This window comes from Solanum pennellii, chromosome 8 (assembly GCF_001406875.1).
Source record: "Solanum pennellii chromosome 8, SPENNV200".
NCBI lineage: Eukaryota > Viridiplantae > Streptophyta > Magnoliopsida > Solanales > Solanaceae > Solanum > Solanum pennellii.
The window spans coordinates 33039730-33059800 of record NC_028644.1 but is presented as its reverse complement, the minus strand read 5'-3'; positions in this window follow the sequence as shown (position 1 = coordinate 33059800).

Here is a 20071-nt window from a genome sequence, read left to right as displayed (position 1 = left end):
GTCGGGAGAAACACGAGAAACAAAAAAAAAACCTTTTCCATATTATTTCATTTTTCTTCAAAATTCACCAACACATTCACAACTTTTCTTCCTTATTCATTATTTTAAAATCATCACAAATACATATACCATCACAAACAACCAAACAAAGTTTTTATGGCGTTCTAATCGATCTTCAGTCATAGTTTGTGGTATTTAACTTTGCCTCACTCCTAATTTATTTATGAAATTTGATGTCTTTTCGTGATTTTATTTTCGCAAGAGGTATTATTTAATTTTTATTGTATATTTTGATTTTCATGATTATATATTACTTTCTTTTAATATTAAAGTTTGCTCAAATTTTATGTGTATCTAATTCTGAGACAATATTACTGAAATATTTCCTATTTATAATTGTATATACATTTATTTTTCATCATTGTTCCATATGTTGTTATCAAGTAAGTAGCTCTTATGTCCAACCAAAATAAGCTAAATGTCTAGAAAAATTATTCTAATAGTTTGTTTAGTCAACATTATCTAATAATAAAAACATTATAATTTTTTGTTAGATTAATAAGAAATTACAAAATATGGGTTTGTCTAATTTTGCCGTTAACTTTAAGTTTTTAAAAATAATAAATATAATATATGCAAGCATAATTCTAACATTAACTTTAAGAGTAAATAAAAATAAAAGGATTTTTATTTATTTGATATTTGTCTTATAACATTAGATATGGTTTAGGCATGCTAAAAAATATTGGTTTTAATTAAAAATGTGGTTACACATCTTTCTTGATGCATTAAAAAAAAATCAAGGATGCAGTGACACACCTTGTCTATCAAATATTAATTTTTTAACAATTTAACATAAGACTTATGGACAATTATTAGGTGAAATGCGAAGAAGACAGTTATGTCTCTAAACGTCAAGATCGAGAAAGCAGTTATGCATCCGGTTTAGGACTAGTAAAAATTCACCAATTAAAATATGAGCAAAATTGTAGCATATAAAATATATCCAAAAAATATTTAAAAGAAGTATAAGTCAATAAAAGCGACCGTGCTAGAACCACGGGACTTGAGGGATTCCTAATACCTCTCCCTCGGTCAACAAAATTTCTTACCGGAATTTCTAATTTGCATACCAAATAATGAGTCATTTCATTTTGATTAGGGATTAAATAAAAAGGTAACTTGGAACACCATAACTCAATTCCAAGTGGCTACTGTTGAAAAGTAAATAATCTCTAACCACTACCGTCACTTCAGTTAGAAAAACTCTTACGCCTCGTGCGCAAATATGAGGTGTGACAATAACTATTAGCACAAAATGAATTAGGTGTTCTATGACCTATGATATGATAAATAATTAAACCTTTTTTCCAAGGCCTATGAGTTTTCTAAAAATTCTACCGAGTATTATTGAAGGCCTATCGGGCAGACTCAAATGAAGGAACGTCGATTGAACGACGACCCATCAGTCCAATCCATCAATTAGTTCGACAGCAGTTAATTCAGAGGTCTTTTGGTCTTTTCCTACTTTGTTGGACCTGTAAGATACGTTGTTTGGACCCTAAACCATGAGGTTTGAGTTAATTTAAGCTTGGAAACATAACAATAACTTACCTAAGTCAAAATCATAAATCAAAACTTAGAAAATTAGAAGCAAGAGAGGAGAAAAAAGTTAAGACCCCTAGTCAAGCATGCAGTAAGGTTCCATCCTTTCCAGATCCAAAACCTAAAGATTTCTCCATAGATTTCATCACCAGGTATGTGAGATTTCACTAGTGGGTTTCTTTCACCCATAGGGTCCCTACAATTAAGTCAATTTCTTGATTCCCTTATTATGTATAAACCTAGGGTTTCTAGAATTACAACAGATCATCATGTATTAGTTATTAACATGTTCCAAAATAAGATTACCATGTTATTACTCAGCTTATTGCATGAATTTCAGAACCCTAGCTATGTATTTCTTTAGTTCTTGATTTTACACATGCTAGGTCAGATATTTTAGTTATCCAGTTATACAGGCCTTAGTTATTAATGCATCATTATGAGATTAGTTGTTGCATTCTCATTTTGCATGTTATGTTTTAAGCTATCTAGTATTTACAGAAATTCAATCATAATATGTTAATCACTTAATTCATTGGAAAAGCATAATACCAAGTAAGATTAGGGTTCAACGTACCAAAATATTCCAAGAACTACTAGCCAAGTAGGTTGTAAGTTCCCTCAGTGGGCATAAGTTTAGTGATTACGCCACCATGCCATTATACCTCTGGAAGGGTATATTGGGTCTTCTCGATGGGGCGTATACATCGGACTCCACATTTAGCTCATGTGGTTTTATTATCGGTTATTAGTTGCTCCCATAGTACCGTAACACTCCATTGAATTGACCATATTTGCAGTTCTCTTAATATTAAGCTTCAACATGTTATAAACTTGGTCATTGCATTCAGTTATCATGTTCAGAATATTATACTTGCTTTTGTTTTTGTTCACTTATGTTTTATTTTAGATTTACTCTATCCTACATGCTTAGTACCTTAAAAGTTATGAAACATACGTGCGCTACATCTTCTCATGATGTAGCTTTAGGTTCTCAGCATCAAGATCACACTTAGATCGATTCGCGATCTCCAGTTTAGCAGAATCAGAAGTGAGTGCTCATTCTCCTAGGACAATAGTCATGAGTTTATTTTTTTTGTATTTTAGTCCCTTAGTTTTACTTTTTTTCTAGAGTTTTCTCGAGCCTATCACACCATTTCTAGGCAATTCGAGGCTATTTTCACACATAGTTATTTCAGCTTAATATTGAGTTAGTATGATCTTTGTATTAAACTCATCATTTCATATATCTCAGTTATAGTATACGCGTATTTTTTCCCCATCTTTCCATTTTAATTATGATTTAGCTTCCACATCAATTTATTATCTGTAGTATGCTCATGATCATGCAAGCAGAGTTATCTTCAGATCTCTTGTGGTCCTAGGTGCCATGTCCACGTCTATGGGGGAGGGGGGCGTGACATCAATTGATGAAGGAGATAGCCATCTTGAAACAAGAGAAGGGAGAACATGTCTATGATTTTCTCTCGAAGATAGTATCCATCTGGAATCAATTAACCTTGTCTAAACCCGTTCTTAGAAATTCTGATGTTGCTGCAAAATCTTAAGTTTACCACAACACTGAGAAATTGCTTCAATTCTAGAGGCTCTTACTGATGATTATGAACCAACCTAGGCTGCATTGCTAAACCAACAAATCTTTCCAACTCTTGAAGAATCTCTTCCTCACCTAAAATCTGAAGAAACTAGTTTGGATATTACCCGACAAGCGGATAACATAGTTTGTGTTGCTAATAACAGAATTGGTGCCATATTTTGTCATAATTGTCGTCAAACTGGTCATGCGTTACACGACTGCCCAATTATTGAATGTAATAAATGTAAGAATAAGGGACATATATCTAAGAATTGTCCTCTAATTTGCAGCTACTCTAAAAAGGAAGATCACTTTATTGAGAATCGTCTAACTCGTCCTTAGCACAAAAACCAATCTCATTTGAATCAACCGTCAAATCTAGTTCCCGCAGTAACTAACAATTTTAGAACTTCATTAGTTGACCTTCAAGCTCTCCTTAGTCAACTCCGTTCTCCAACTAGTAACAATCTAACATCTTTAGTTACTACTCCTTCAGGTAATTCATGTTGGTACTTTGATTCAGCATGTTGTAATCACATCATGTATTCTTCACATATTTCCTCTCACCTAGCTACAATCCTAGCCCATCATCTATTCATACTTTTGATGAATCTAATATCAACGTTCGTCATAGAGGATCTATTTCTTCAACAAATATTTCTTTGCCTGATACTTTCCTTATTCAAAGTTTAAATTTTTATCTTACCTTTGTTGGACAATTATGTGATTTAGGATGGGATTTAATTTTTTCTTCTCGTGGTTGTCGAGTGCAGGATCTTAATAATGGGACAAAACATTGGGAAAGACCATAAATTTGGGCTTTTTTATATTCCCAATCATCTGGGATATCTCGATTTTGTGATTTTTCTTCTATTGTTCCTTTGTCATTATGGCATCAACGTTTTTGTCATTGTTCTTTGAGTAAACTTCGTTCTTTAGTTTGTAGTTGGTTTTTAGGTAATGTTTATGATAATAGTTTAGATTTTATTGTGTGGAAACAGGCCAAAAAATCTGCTTTGCCTTTTAATAAAAATAGTTCTATTTTCATAGTTTCCTTTTGATTTAATACATTCTGATGTTTGGGGACCTTCCCCTATACCAAGCACGATTGGATCACAATACTTTATCATTTTTATCGATGATTTTTCCCAATTCACATGCATATATCTTATTAAAAATCGTTCGAACTACCTCAAATATATATTAATTTAGCATATATGGATAAAACACAATATGGTAAAATAATCGATGTTTTTCAGTGTGAAAATGCCTTGGAATATCGTGATTCCAAACTTTTGAATTTCATATTTGTAAATGGTACACTTTCTGAATTCTTTTTTCTCGGTACCTCCCAATAAAATGGATGAGTTGAACGTAAGCATATGCATATTCTTGATTGTGTATTGGCCATACTTATTTATTCTTCTTGCCCTGAGCGCTTTTGGGGTGAAGCAAGTCTTACTGCAGTGTTTATTATCAATAGACTCCCATCTTCTTTTCTTGGAAACATGTCTCCTTATGAACGTCTTTACAAGGTAGCTCTTGACTACACATTACTTAAAGTATTTGGCTCTGCTTGTTTTTTTCTTCTCTAACCACCTGAAGACATAAATTATAACCTCACGCTTGATTTTCTTTCTTTCTAAGATATGGGATAGAACATAAGGGTTACCATTTTTTGGATCCTATGTCAAATGATATTCATATTTATCGATATGTTGTGTTTTCGGAAAATATTAACTTTTCCTCACTGTCAAAGTTTGAGTCTATTCCATCAAGTGAAGTGACATTCCTTTCTAATTTTTCTGTTGAGCTTTTTCCAAGTGATCGTAGTGCAAGTTCATCTACTGAGTCAGACATTGCACCCCACAGTTCACCTATTTCACTTGATGCAGTTCTATCCGATGGTCCAGTTTATGAAAGTAGTACAATATCCAATTATCTTGATCAATATCCAATTGATCATTTTACTCTTGATATGAATGTTTATTTAGAGGTCCCACATCTTCTTTTCTTCCTCATAACACTTCATCTATCCATCCAGAAAGACAAACAAAACCTCCTAGTTATTTTCGTGATTATCAATGTTATTGTGCCATGCTTAGTTTTCATGAGCTTGGTACATACAAAAAGACATCTAGTTAACCTTTTTGGCAGCAAGCTATGAAAGAAAATTACAGGACTTCGAAAAAAACTCATACTTGGGACTTAGTTAACCCTCCTTTTGATTAAACTCTATTGATTGCAAATAGATCTATAATACCAAGACACGATCTAATGGATCTTTTGAAATATATAAGGATCGATTAGTTGCTTGAGGATTCACCCAAGAGTATGGAATTGATTGTGAGGAGAACTTTGTTCTAGTAGCTCGTGCTACCTCATTCCCTAGCCTTCTTTCTATTGTAGTTTCGAAATGGTGGGGACATTCTCAAATAGATTTTATAAAAGTTTTTTTTAATGGAGATTTGGAGAAAGAGGTTTATATGAAATCTCTCAATTGCCCTCTAAACAAAGTTTTTCCTCTTTGTTATGGATTATATGGTTTGAAACAAGCTTCAAGCTTCGTATGCAAAGTTTAGTTAAACATTCAGCAAACTGGGATTCTCTTCTAGCCCACATGATAGTTCTCTTTTTATACGTAAGTCAACAAAAGGTATTGTTTTTTGTATTCTTTATGTGGATGATATGATTATTACTGGTGATGATATTGTTGGTATTTCAGAGGTTAAATAATTTTTGAGTACTAAATTTGAGATGAAGTATTTTGGGTCTCTCAACTATTTCTTGGTCATCGAAGTTCTCACATCTAATTATGGGATTTCTCTATCTCAAGTTAAGTATGTTACTGATCTTTTATCAAAAGAAGTATTAGCGATAATAAATTGAGAGCACACCTCTTGAGCCTAATTTGCATCTTTCTCCAAGCGATGGTACATTATTATGTAATGCCACTCTTTATCGAACACTTATAAGTAGTCTTATGTATCTGACAGTTATTCGTCTAGATATTGCTTTTGTTTTACACATAGTTAATCAATTCATGGTTGCACCTCGCTCTACTCATTATGCTATTGTTATTCAAATTCTTAGTTTTATCAAATGTACTATTTTCCATGGACTTCACTTTTCAGTAATTTCTTTTCTTGAATTAAAAACATATGCTGATGCTAATTGGGGACGTGATCCCATTGATAGACGTTGTACTACTTGTTATTGTATTTTTCTAGGAGATTCTCTTATATCGTGGAGAAGCAAGAAACAAACCTTAGCATCCCGATCAAGTTTTGAATCAGAATATCACACACACTTGCTGATACTATTCCTGAGATATTGTGTCTTCGTTGGTTATTGGCTGACATGAGTGTTCCTCAATCTTCTATCACTAATCTTTATTGTGATAATCATAGTGCCATTCAGATTGCTCATAATGATGTATTTCATGAGTGTACAAAGCATATTGAGATTTATTGTCATTATACTCGCTAACACATTTATCTTGGTGCCATTCAATTAGCTTCTATTGGGTCCATAGATCAACCAACTGATGTTTTCACCAAGCCTCATCTTCATAGACGTTTTCAAAAGTTGGTGGCCAAACTCAATCTGATTTCATATAAACCATCTTGAGTTCTGCGGGGGGGGGGGGGGTTTAAAATTTGGTAATATTCTATAGACATTATAAATATGGGTAGAGCATATATTTCAATATACTAAGTATGGTAAAGTATATACTTGGACATTAAAGGTATTTTATTTCCTTTTGCGCATATGTTTAAATATACTAAGTATGGTAAAGTATATATTTGGACATTAAAGGTATTTTATTTCCTTTTGCTTCTTAACTTCTTATGTTAAATATGGTTGTAATCTCTTTTGTTCATTGATAAATAGAATTATCAATTCTCCAGTTTTCTTGTCTTTCTCTATCTCGTTTTGTAACAAAGGAAATTGAAGTGAATGAATTTTTCATAAACGAAGAATGAAATGTTAATAAGCTCCTGGAATGTGTATCACCTTAAATGACTACACATATTATCGATAATATCGAACATGGATCGAAGTGGAGGATACTGACAAGATGTAGCGGATGGAAAATTCATAAGGGATCTTTACTATGAAGTCAACATACATTTTATGATAAGTTATAGAGATAATTTTGAGCGGGTGAAATATTTAAGATTAAAGGTATTCCTTTTAAAATTGCTTTGTTTCATCGAAGGGCTTGGAGGAAAATAATTGTCACTAAGTACAATCATTAAAGAATGAGGAAACAAATAGTCTCCAAATACTATTTTTGTGTATAGGGAGAAACAGAGACAATGACACATTTGTTTCTAATAGACCCCATAACCCAAAAGCTATTGAGGCAGTATGCTTCATGTGCAAGGTTTGATATTGAAGGGTTGCATCAACATATGATTACCAAATGGTGGGAACTAAAAGAAACTACAAATATTAATCATATTTTAGAGGTTATCCTTGTTATTATTATGTGGGATCTATAGACGTGGAGGAACACAAGATGGCATAAAAAAGGAATCTTCATATTATAAGATGTATTATCAATGGAAATTGATTGTTCGTCATCTTATTAGGGTAAAGTTCCATTGGATGAGAAACATTTCACATCACGGGAATTTTTTTTGACATGATTAGGAATACACCCAATTCATGAAGAGGATAACTTCCATTAGTTTGGTTCACATCCGATTTTGATTTAGGAAACTTACAAATACACACAACTTAAGATAGCATAATATCTAAAATTTTCTATCATTAAAATTAATTATAAAATATTCTCTCTTTGTTTTTACTTTTCTCTCTCTTCACCTCCGGATACATCCTACTCATTTTCCATACACCACGCTTAACTCCCCAAAACCATATCTACAATTTCTGAATATATAAATCCTTTCTTCTAGCTCCACAATTTTGAATTTAAAGTGTATTATTCTAGAACTTATCATAAGTTTCAAATTCTAAAAAAATTTAGAAGAATTTATTCATCATCTATTATGTTTTCAATATATAAGAATTTTTAATTAAAATAGTTTCAATTCACTAATGTAATTGTAAGACCCCAAAATGATATAAGGTGTCTAGAGCCGAAAATTGTTGTATTAAGGTTATAAGGTCATAAAATTACTTATTATATGATTTAGAGGAAGTGTGTAAAGTTTGAAGTGATTTGGAAGTGGAACGTCAAGGGACGACCAAAACGTTCGACGACTAATCGCCTATGTGACTTATGTGTCCATGCGTGTTTATTGACTGTATTTCATGAGCTTAATAAGTATTAAAATTAGTTATAATTATGTTTAAATATTTAATATGGAGTTTCGAGATGTTTGTAGGTTAAACAACAAAGAACGTCCAAGGCGTTCGAAAGATAGCCCTTAAGACGCTCAACGTGTCTCTTGATGTGGCCTAGCCTGTTTGGACGAGTTTCAGGTGTTTCATTTGGGTGAAACTTATGTGGAAGATATAAAACTTGTTAAGGGTTGTATTTATGTTGTAAATGTCGAAGTACTACTTCTAAAGGGCCCAGCAAAAGGCCCCACAAGAAGGACCCAAGGTTGGTTGAGACACTGCCTTGGCAGTGTCAATCGATAGACTAAATGACGTCCTGTTGGTAAACCAACGGCCCTTTAGTGAGATATCATCAAATTGGTACTTATCTTGGTAATGTATCAAGCAAAAAATTGGCCAAGGACAAATTGACGAAAGCCAATGCACGGCCCGTCATTTGACCAACGGCCAGTAGATGGTTCCGTCGATGGTGGCCTGCAACCTGTTGCCTGCGTCTGTTTTATTTAAGGGGAGAATGGGAAATTCACCCCACTTCCTAAACTGATTCTAATAGGATTATGTACATACTTTTGGGTGTATATAAGGGAGTGTAAACGTGATCAACCCCACACCCAATACAATTCACAAAATTAGACTTTTCCCTCCAAAAATATTCTCTTTAGAACCTCCATTGTTGGTGAAGCTCAAGAAAATATTGGAGCTTAGATTTCCTTGCACGAATAATCAATTTTTAGAGATTTGATGTAGATAAAATTATGGTGATCCTTCATCTCTAGTTATCCTTCAATCAAGAGAGTTAATTTCAATGTTTTCAAAGAAAGTGTATGATCAAAATTCTTTTTCTTCAATCTAACCATGGGTTCTTTCTTAAATGGATTTCAAAAGAAAAATATGAATGTATTGATGATTTTATACTGATTTGGATTTGATTTTAAATCCTATTGCATGATGAACCCATGCTCTTTCACAAACTCAATTTTAGCCTATGTATGTCTTTATGATGTTGATCTTATGCATGTAGATTTTTTATTCAATTATGTTAATATGCTTATGTCTTCTTTCTACTATAAATGTTAATGTTTAATCATTGATTAATTATCCATGTGAATCCATGTATGAAGATTTGAACAAAATAGACTATGTTCTATGTGTTCATTGTAACGTTGGTCTTTTGATAATTTAGCAGGGAATTCAATTGTGTAGGGCTTGTTGTATCTACTTTATTAATTGGATATTGTTGATTAATTGTAAATAAGATGTTTCATATTGATCAATGTTGGTTAGCTTGTGATTCTTCTACTTTCCGTGGATGTCTTAAATAACATGTTCACTGTAATCTAAACGTTATAGCAATGGTAATAGGATTTCGTGTAGATTATATTGTCCTTATATACTTCCTTGTATTGATGATATTAATGTATTGTGGGTATGAATTCTTGATGACCAAAGAAAGGAATCTTTGCATGAATTGATACAGGTTCTTCTAGCCTACAATTTGAATGTTGTAAAGAACATTATGTGATCTAAATTCTAGGGTAGATGAAGCATGATTTAGAATTTATTTATATCTGTTTGTCTACTCTCATAAATGTATATTATTGGTACCTGATTATTGAGTTAACTAAGCTAGGGAGGATAGTTGATGACCTAGGACTCTGTACTTCATAGTACATGTGAGATGCCTTGTATTATGTTATAGTATGATCTTGTAGTGACTTGTCAATGGTTTCTTCTATGATTAAAATATATTAATCTACATCCCTATATATGAATAGTTGATGAACAAGGTGTATTGATCAATTATGATCAAAGGGTGAGAAATTGGTAAGAATGCTTATCTCTTCTACTTTCCTTATATTATTGTAGTTGATGAAGTGTTTTATGGCGTTGTGTGGTATGGTCCACTTATGGGGTTCTGTTTACTTTATTGTCCTTATATATGTGTTTTATATAGACTAGAAGGCAAATTGATGAATATATTAACATATGCTTATGATGATACTATGAGAAGATTATGCTTACTTTCCTATTCTAGTTGTAATCTAGGGTGTATGGCTATTGTATAAGCATGTGTATATCCATGTTAGGGTAAAGTATTGGTGATTCCATTGATGAGTAAAATTGTTAATAATCCCTTACCTATGTACCTTTATGTGAATTCACGAATAGCACAAGTTAGGATTCTTAAGTGTAATTTGAAGTTGACTTGTCTGCTATACTATTGTGTGTTGTGTGGTTTATGCTTTATAGAGTACTATGGTCCAAGAGGGTGGCTGCCTAAATATGTTTTTGATAGACATTATGTGATCATGTTGACCAATGTACACACACATTCACCTTACATGCATGTTACAAGTAGTATAGTTCACGGTGTCTAAATGAAAGGTAGTTCTCTTATTCACTAGTGTCTACTACTATGCAGGTTATGATGATGTTTATGAAAGCATGATATGCGTTTTCCTTAGCTAGGATGACTTTATAGGTGTACTAGTATGGGCAAGGGTATGGAACTATGCCTATGCATTGCACATGTGTACCTTGATAGGATAGTTTTAGTTTTGGTTTCTATATGTATGAATATGTATGCATGAAAATGTCTTTATTAATGTGTTATGTGAAAGGTTTTCTCACATACATGTATACACACATGTATCAAGACCTAGTCAAGAGAAGGGACTTGAATGGTGTATTCATGTTTACCCTAAACTAGATGATGCTTTACGTATAAATAACACTTAGCTTAGCACCGAGTGAACATGAATATGAGTGTGTGTCCCTTATTATGGTTGAAAGGTAGGTCACCGTAAACCTCATGGGGTAGATAGCCTCATGAACCAAAAAGGGGTTAGAGTGATGTTTCCATAAGTGAATAACTACAATGCCTAATCTTGGCATAAAGAGGGTTTTCACATGTTCCCCCAAGTTCCATAACTATGTTGCCACCATAGGATACTAGCTAGTGGATCCACCTAGAAAGATATGTTATGTTTGGTTCTACTTTGGCTGGTAGACCACTCTTTTTTAATATGGGATTTTATGACACCGGATTCTATGTTTAGCATCACATGGTCTATATCGGATAAGACTATAGTTTCCCTAAAGTAAAATGGACAAAGAATGTAAATTACGAGGACCCAAACTAGAATGACTTAAGAGAGGTTACTTAGGATAGGTGGAAGTAATGAACCCATCTAGACATTGAACAAGTAGCTTCTTAGGAAGTTCTAGGAAGATGTTCTAATTCATGTCACTCTGTATGTGTTCCTTATGCATGAAATTGTAGTATTTGTCTACTTGTTATGAAGATGTGCATGATGTGAGTCTTTATACATGATGTTGATCTTGTTGACTATATGATAAAGGTCTTGACATAACTATGTCTATTTTGTACTATACTTCTATGATGATATGTGTTGGATTATGTAAGTAGTATGTATGGTTTTCCTTGTGGTCCTATGGTGATGCATTGCACCAATTATCACTAAAAGGTTACTTTGGAGGCTAATGAAATAAAAGAAGGAGTGCACTGTTCAGAAGAATGAGCTCGCTGTGAAGTGACCTCAAATGGGAATTAAATTTTATATGTGATTTTCTATGATGTTTATCCTTTATTGTGTTCATATGAAGTATATGAATGATATAAACGTTGTTGTTTAAAGGTTTTATAAAAAATTACTCAAAAAGGCATGAAGTATGATTTCAAGAAAATGTCCCTTTTAAACACATTCTTTTGCATGGTTGCCATACTTAGTGCCTTCTTGTACTAATCTCATTCTTCTCTAATATTTACACAAATTATAGGTTATGAATGCTTAAAGGATATCTATGATCGAGGAGCTTGATACATGATTCCCAAGCTCAAGGAAAGGGGTCCTTATGTTGCAAGGGTTCCCTACTCATCTCTTAATGTAAAAGGTTTAAAGATTGTATAGTTATGTATTATGTTTTAAGGGACGTGTCCCTAATGTATTCTAATGTTCTTGAGTCTAAGATGGCAAATAGACATAGAGTCTATATATGTACTATGACTTAGGTTTTTTTTTTATATATAAGAAGTAAAGTTTCTAGCATATGATGTTCTATGAAAACTTTTAAATTTTCCACTAAATTTACTATGTCGATGCGATGAATGAGAACTATGGGCTCGTATAAGACCTTTGAGAGGTCAAGTACACCATGTTACTTCTAGGGGGTGCTCCCCGAATGTGACAAACCTGATATAAGAGCCCAAGGTTTTTAAAGTGGTTTAGGGCTCATATTGCCATGCCTAGTAGAATCTTCTACCATTGGTGGTGAGTCGCGACACATAAAATGGTATGAGAGGCTATTGGATGATAGAGTTTCTTTTTTTCATCATTCTCATATCGTGCCGTAGAACTTCTTTCTATATGATCTATCTTTTATGTTTTCTTGTCCGCTGGTCTTTTATATGTTATTGCTTGGATGAGATTGTTCTCTATGCTTGAGGGAGAAAAGGTGAGTTTAAATGCTTATCTAGGTTTTATGGTTTGAATAAGTATGTTTGAAGGTGAGTTTTAGAATATTTGATGATGTGATGCCAATTATGGCGATATATGAAGTTTATGCAAATAGCATGTTATGTTGAAGAATGTGTGTCATGATATGGTTAAAGCGTGCTAGAAGTTTTTATGTTTGACATGAGTTCTTTTTGAATGATGTGATCCTATATGGTTTTACTTGATGGTAGCCTAATACGAACTTGAAATGCTTAGTGACTACCTATGGAAGCATGCTACCCTTAGAATATGTGCTTAAAAGTGTTCAATGTTTGCTCTTGTATACATTAGGTCCTTGATAAGTTTCCTAGTATGGATTGGAGTCCTTTGTGTAGACTTTATTCTAGGGGTAATGATAGTATGCTTGTCATGGTAATGTTTTGTACATCATATTGTCATGATTTTCCCATCAATTGCCTAAATATTGCATTTTTGGAATTTGAAAACATGCTCACTATAATGATAATACAGTTTACTGTAAGATTTTTGAAAAATTAACTAAATTTTTATTTGATTAAATATTGTCAAAAAATGTATAAATTTGATGCATATGAACATGATAATGAATGTAAAAAGGAGATTTTCTCTTTGAAATGAAGATGAGAGTCTTATGGCATGATGAGTTGTAGAATTGTTTCTAACTTCTTATTGTGTTGTGAGTCCCTTGATGATTGTGGAATTGATGTTTCCCTAAGAATTGAGGGTAGTACTCTTATCTTTGTAGGGTGATTATGTGGATTTGTTTGACGTAGAAGTTACCTTACATTAATGTTGAAAGAAACGGAAGAGTCCTTATGGATAAGTCTTCTATATTGTTTCCCCTAATGATGTATGACCTTGGTGTTTATTGTAATGTATGAAAACCTTATGTGGATGGATGAGATGACCTAACTTGATGATTGGGGATAAATTGCCTAGGAGATGAAGTTTAGAATACCTTGATGTTCCTATGTTAACTTAATGTAAATTCTTCTAAAAGTTGTAATCACTTTTAATGTCATGAAAATGAAGGTTGTTTAGTTAAGATCATCTTAAGGTTGGGTTAAGTTGCTCTTAGTGTGGTTTACCCAAAGTGGGGTATGGTGATGGAGTAGTAAGATTGTAGATATTTTCTGCCTTTTCCTTCTATTCTTTCTTGCGCTTGAAACTAATGAATTTCTAGTAAGCTTATTCATGAATAGAGTCTTGCATAAAGTATGAGTTGCATGAATTTGTATGTTATGTATGTATTGATTGACATTACCTTGAAGATATTGTAAAGATTACAAAGAGCATGAAAGAAAATTTTGATAAAATCCATGTTTTTGTCATGTTAAAATTGCATGTTGATATACTAGTTGTGCATTTGACTTCATGGGATAAGATAAGAAACATGGTAATAGTCACTTATGAGGTGAAATGTTTAGCCTTATAATTAAAAGTTGAGTCTCTTTAAAATGAAATATGTTAAGTCTCTTGATAAATTATGCGACTTTCATGATTTGGGATGCATAATTGTAGGCTCATTCTCGAAAAGTGAAAGCATATTTAGCGAAGTGCTCATGTATTTACCTATGAATTGTGTTATTCTTCTCAAATAATGTTTACTGTGGAGGTGAGAACTATGTTAGGAATGGAAATTTGTGAGATGACTTCCTATTTGTTGTAATGTACTTGGTGTGACTTGCCATTCAGACTTCATTACGAAGAAGACATGATCATCCCTTGGTTGTAAAGTTGAGAATTTCTCATTTTTAAAGGAAATTGACCTTGTACCTTGATAAGCTCTGAACTCATTATACATGTAAGTGTTTTGAGGAGAAGGACGTTCCTCCACAGACATCAGTAAGCATGGTGTGGTTGAGTATGACCTTCATGGCACTAGATCAAACTATTGAAGATCTTGGTTGATTAAATTAACTCAAGTCTATGTGCATTGAACTATGAGTGCCTACTTTTTTTAAGTATTGTCATAATCTACCTATGAGTGGCCTTGCAAAATGATCTCTTAGTAAATTGAGGTGAAATGACCATGTTATGATTAAGAGAGGATGTTCCTCCTATGAACATGATGAGAGCCTTTGTATTTGATGCATTAAAGAATGAGTGAGTAATGGTTTTGCTTGCTTGTGTGCATTGAGTGCTAAAAAGATTTGATGTTGTTACAAATGTTATGAACTTCTCTATGATGCATTGAAATCCTTGTTGTGATTAAAGATCCCCAAGTGTTATTCGAGGACGAATGTGTCCAATTTTTGATATTGTAAGACCCCAAAATGAGATAGGGTGTCTAGATCCTAACATGTTTTTATTAGGTTTATAAGGTTATAAAATGAATTATAATATGGTTTAGAGGCAGCGTTTAAAGTTGAAGTGATTTGGAAGTCGAACGTCAAGGGACAACCAAAACGTTCGACGACTAGTTGCCTATGTGCCTCATGTATCCATGCTTATTTATAGACTGTATGTGATGAGCTTATTAAGTATTAAAATGAGTTATAATGATGTTTAAAGATGGTATATGGAGTTTTGATAAGTTTGGGAGGTCAAATGACCAAGAACGTCCAAGGCGTTAGAAAGATAGCCCTTGAGAGGCTCAAAGTGCGTCTTGATGGGGCCTAGCCTATTTGGACGAGTTTCAGGTGTTTTATTTGGTTGAAACTTATGTGGAAGGTATAAAACTTGTTAAGGGATGTATTTGATTTTGAAATGTCCGAGTACGATTTCTAATGGGCCCCGCAAAAGTCCCCACAAGAACGACCCAAGGCTGGTCGAGACAATGCCTTGGAAGTGTCAATCGACGGACCAAACGACGGCCTGTTTGTCAAGCAACGGACCGTAGGTGAGGTATAGTGGATTGATATTTATCTTTGTCAGGTATCAAGCAAGAAATTGACCAAGGACCCATTGACGGAAGCGAATGCACGGCCCATCGATTGACCAACGGCCAGTAGATTGTTTTGTCGATGGTGGCCTGCAACTTGTTGCCTGAATCTGTTTTTTTAAAGGGGTGAATGGGAAATTCACCCCATGTCCTAAACTGATTCTAATAAGATTATTTATCTAGTTTTGGGTGTATATAAGGGAGTATAAACGTGATCGACCCCACTCCCAATACAATTCACCAAATTAGACTTTTCCCTCCAAAAATATTCTCTCTAGAACCTCCATTGTTGGTGAAGCTCAAGAACATCTTGGATATTGGATTTACATGGATGAAACATAAAGTTTTAGAGATTTTAATGTAGATAAAGGAATTCTTATCCTTTATCTCCAATTATCCTTCCATCTAGAAAGTTAATGTCAAAGTTTTCAAAGAATGTTTATGATCAAAGTTCTTCTTCGATCTAACCATGGGTTCTTTCTTAAATTCATTTCAAAATCATAATATTAATTTATTGATGATTATATAGTGATTGGGATGTGATTTTGAATCATGTTGCATGATGAACCCGTGATATTTCAAAAACTCAATTTTAGCCTATGTATGACTTTATGATCTTGATCTTATGAATGTTAATTTGTGATTTATTTATGTTAATATGCTTATGTCTACTATATAGTATGTACAATGATGGTGAATCGTTGATGAATTATCCATGTCAATCAATGTATGACGATTTGAACAAAACTAGCCTATGTTCTATGTGTTCACTGTAACGTTGGTCTTTTGAAGATCTAATGGGGAATTCAATTGTGTAGGGATGGTTGTGTATAATGTATTAATTGGATATTATGAATGAATTTTAAATAAGTGATTTCATGTTGATCAATGTTGGTTTGCTTGTGATTCTTCTACTTTCCATGGATGTCTTAAATAACATGTTCACTGTAATCTAAAGGTTATAGCAATGGTATGAGGATTTCGTGTTGATTATATTGTTCTTATCTACTGACTTATATTAATGATATTAGTGTATTGTGGGTATGAATTCTTGATGACCAAAGAAAAGAAATCTTGGCCTGAATTGATCTAGGTTCTTCTAGCCTACAATTTGAATGTTATAAAGAACATTTTGTGATCTAAATTCTAGGGTACATGAAGAATGATTTAGATATTATTTATATATATTTGGATACTTCACTAAATGTATATTATTAGTACATGATGATTGATTTAACTAAACTAGGGAGGTTAGTTGATGACCTAGGAGTCTCTACTTCCTATTACATGTGAGATGCCTTTTATTATGTTATAGTATGATCTTGTAGTGACTTGTACATGGTTTATTTTATGATTAAAGTACATTTATCTAATTCCCTATATATTAATTGTTGATGAACAAGTGTATTGATCAATGACGATCAAAGGGTGAGAAATTGGTAAGAATGCTTATCTCTTCTACTTTTCTTATAGAATTGTAGTTGATAAAGCCTTGTGTGTCATTGTGTCGTATGTTCCACTCATGGTGGCGGTGTTTACTTTATTGTCATTGTATATGTGTTGACCATATCCTTGAAGAAAAATTGATGAATATATGAAAATATTCTTATGATGATTCTATGAGAAGATTATGCCCACTTTCCTATTCTAGTTGTGATCTAGGGTGTATGGATATTGTTTGAGCACGTGTACATCCAATTTAGGGTAAAGTATAGGTTCTTTAATTGATGAGGAAAATGGTTAGTAATCCCTTACCTATGTAACCCAATGTGAAATCATGAATAGCAAAATTTAGGAGTTTTAAGTGAACTTGACTTGTCTCCTATGCTATTGTGTGTTGTGTGGTTTGTGATTGATAGAGTCCTATGGTATAAAAGGTGGCTGACTCAATATGTTGTTGATAGCCATCATGTGATCATGTTGACCAAGGTATAGACAAACTCATTTTACATGCATGTTACGAGTAGTATAGAAAATGTTGTCTAAATGAAAGGTAGTTCTCATATTCACTAGTGTCTATGCATGATATGATGATTATTATGAAATAATGATATGTGTTTTCCTTAGCTACGCTGACATGATAGGTGTACTAGTATGGGCAAGGGTATGGGACTTTGCCTATGCATTGCACGTGTGTACCTTGATAGGATAGTTTTAGTTTTGGTTTCTATATGTATGAATATGTATGTATGAATATGCTTGTGTTAATGTGCTATGTGAAAGGTTTGCTCACATATATGTATACCTACACACACATGTATGAAGACCTAGTCAAGAGAACGACCTTGAATTGTGTATTCATGTGTACCCTAAACTAGATGATGCTTTACATATGCTATGTTCATGTGAAGTTACTCTTTACATGATTTAGGTTGATGAACTTTCATCTATGACCTATGAGTTATGCATATAAGAAGATGATTCTCCTAAATCTATGTTTTACAAAGTAAAAATATGATAAATGTTTTCAATAAAGGGAACTTAGATTAGCACCGAGTGAACTTGAATATGAGTGTGTGTCCCTTCCTATGGTTGAAATGTAGGTCACCATAAACCTCATGGGGTGGATAACCTCATGACCCAAAAAGGGGTTAGAGTGATGTTTCCATAAGTGAGTAACTATAGTTCCTATTCTTGGCAAAAAGAGGGTTTTCACATATACCCCCATGTTCCATAACTATGTTTCCACCATAGGATAATAGCTAGTGGATCCACCTAGAAAGCTATGTTATGTTTGGTTCTACTTTGGCCGATCGACCACCCTTTTTTTGTTTGGGATTTATGACAACGAATTCTATGTTTAGCATCACATGGTCTATGTCGGTTAAGGCTATAGTTTCCCTAAAGTAAAATGGATAAAGGAAGAAAATTACTAGGATCCTAACTAGATTGACATACGGGAGGTTACTTAGGATAGGTGGAAGAAATGAACCAATCTAGACATTGCACAAGTAGCTTCTTTAGAAGTTCTAAGAAGTTTTTCTAATGCATGTCCTTATGTATGTGTTCTTATGCATGACATTGTTGTAATTGTCTACTTGTTATAAAGATGTGCTTGATATGAGTTTTTATGCATGATGTTTATCTTTGTGACTATACGATGAAGTTCTTGACTTAAGTATGTATATGTTGTACTATACTTCTATGATGATATGCGTTTGCTTGTGTAAGTGGCATGTATGGTTTTCGTTGTCGTCATAAGGTGATGCATTGCACCAAGTATCACTAAAAGGTTACTTGGGAGGATAATGAAATAAAAGAAGGAGTTCACTGTTATGAAGAATGAGCTCACTGTAAAGTGACCTCAGATGAGACTTAAATTCTATATGTGATTTTTTATGATGTTTGGACTTTGATTGTGTTTATATGAAGTATATAAATGATATAAATGCTATTGTTTAATGGTTTTATAAGGATTTACTCAAAAAGGCATGAAGTATGGTTTCAAGAAAATGTCTCTTTTAAATGCATGTTTTTTCATGGTTGCCATACTTAGTGCATTCTTGTACTAATCCTATTCTTATCTACTTTTTACACAAAGTGTAGTTTATGGATGCTTAAAGGATGTCTATGATTGAAGAGCTTGATATGTGATTCTCAAGCTCAAGGAAAGGGGTCCTTATGTTCCAAGGATTCCATACTCATGTCTTAATGTAAAAGGTTTAATGATTGTATAGTTATGTCTTATGTTTGAAGGGTCGTGTCCCTAATGTAATCTAATGTGGTTCAGTCTGAGATGGGAAAGAGACTGAGAGTCTATATATGTATTATGACTTATGTCTTTATATATATATATATATAAGAAGTAAAGTTTCTAGCATATTATGTTCTATGAAAACTTTTAAATTTTCCACTAAATTTACTATGTTGATGCGATTAATGATAACCATGGCCTCGTATAAGACCTTCGAGAGGTCAAGTACGCCATGTTACTTCTAGGGTGTGCTCCATGGATGTTACAGTAATGTATCCATGAGCAACGAATATATTCTTTCTCATCAATTTGATTTGGATACGTATGGTTTTTTTTGAAAATATAACAAACACCACAAGGATCCTTTTGATGATGAAGAAATTCCTGATTTTGAAATTATGAAAGGATGCTAATTCTAGTTCGAAATCACCTATTGTAAAATCTTTATAAGGGGGGGGGGGGGGGGGAGTCGAGGGTGTCAC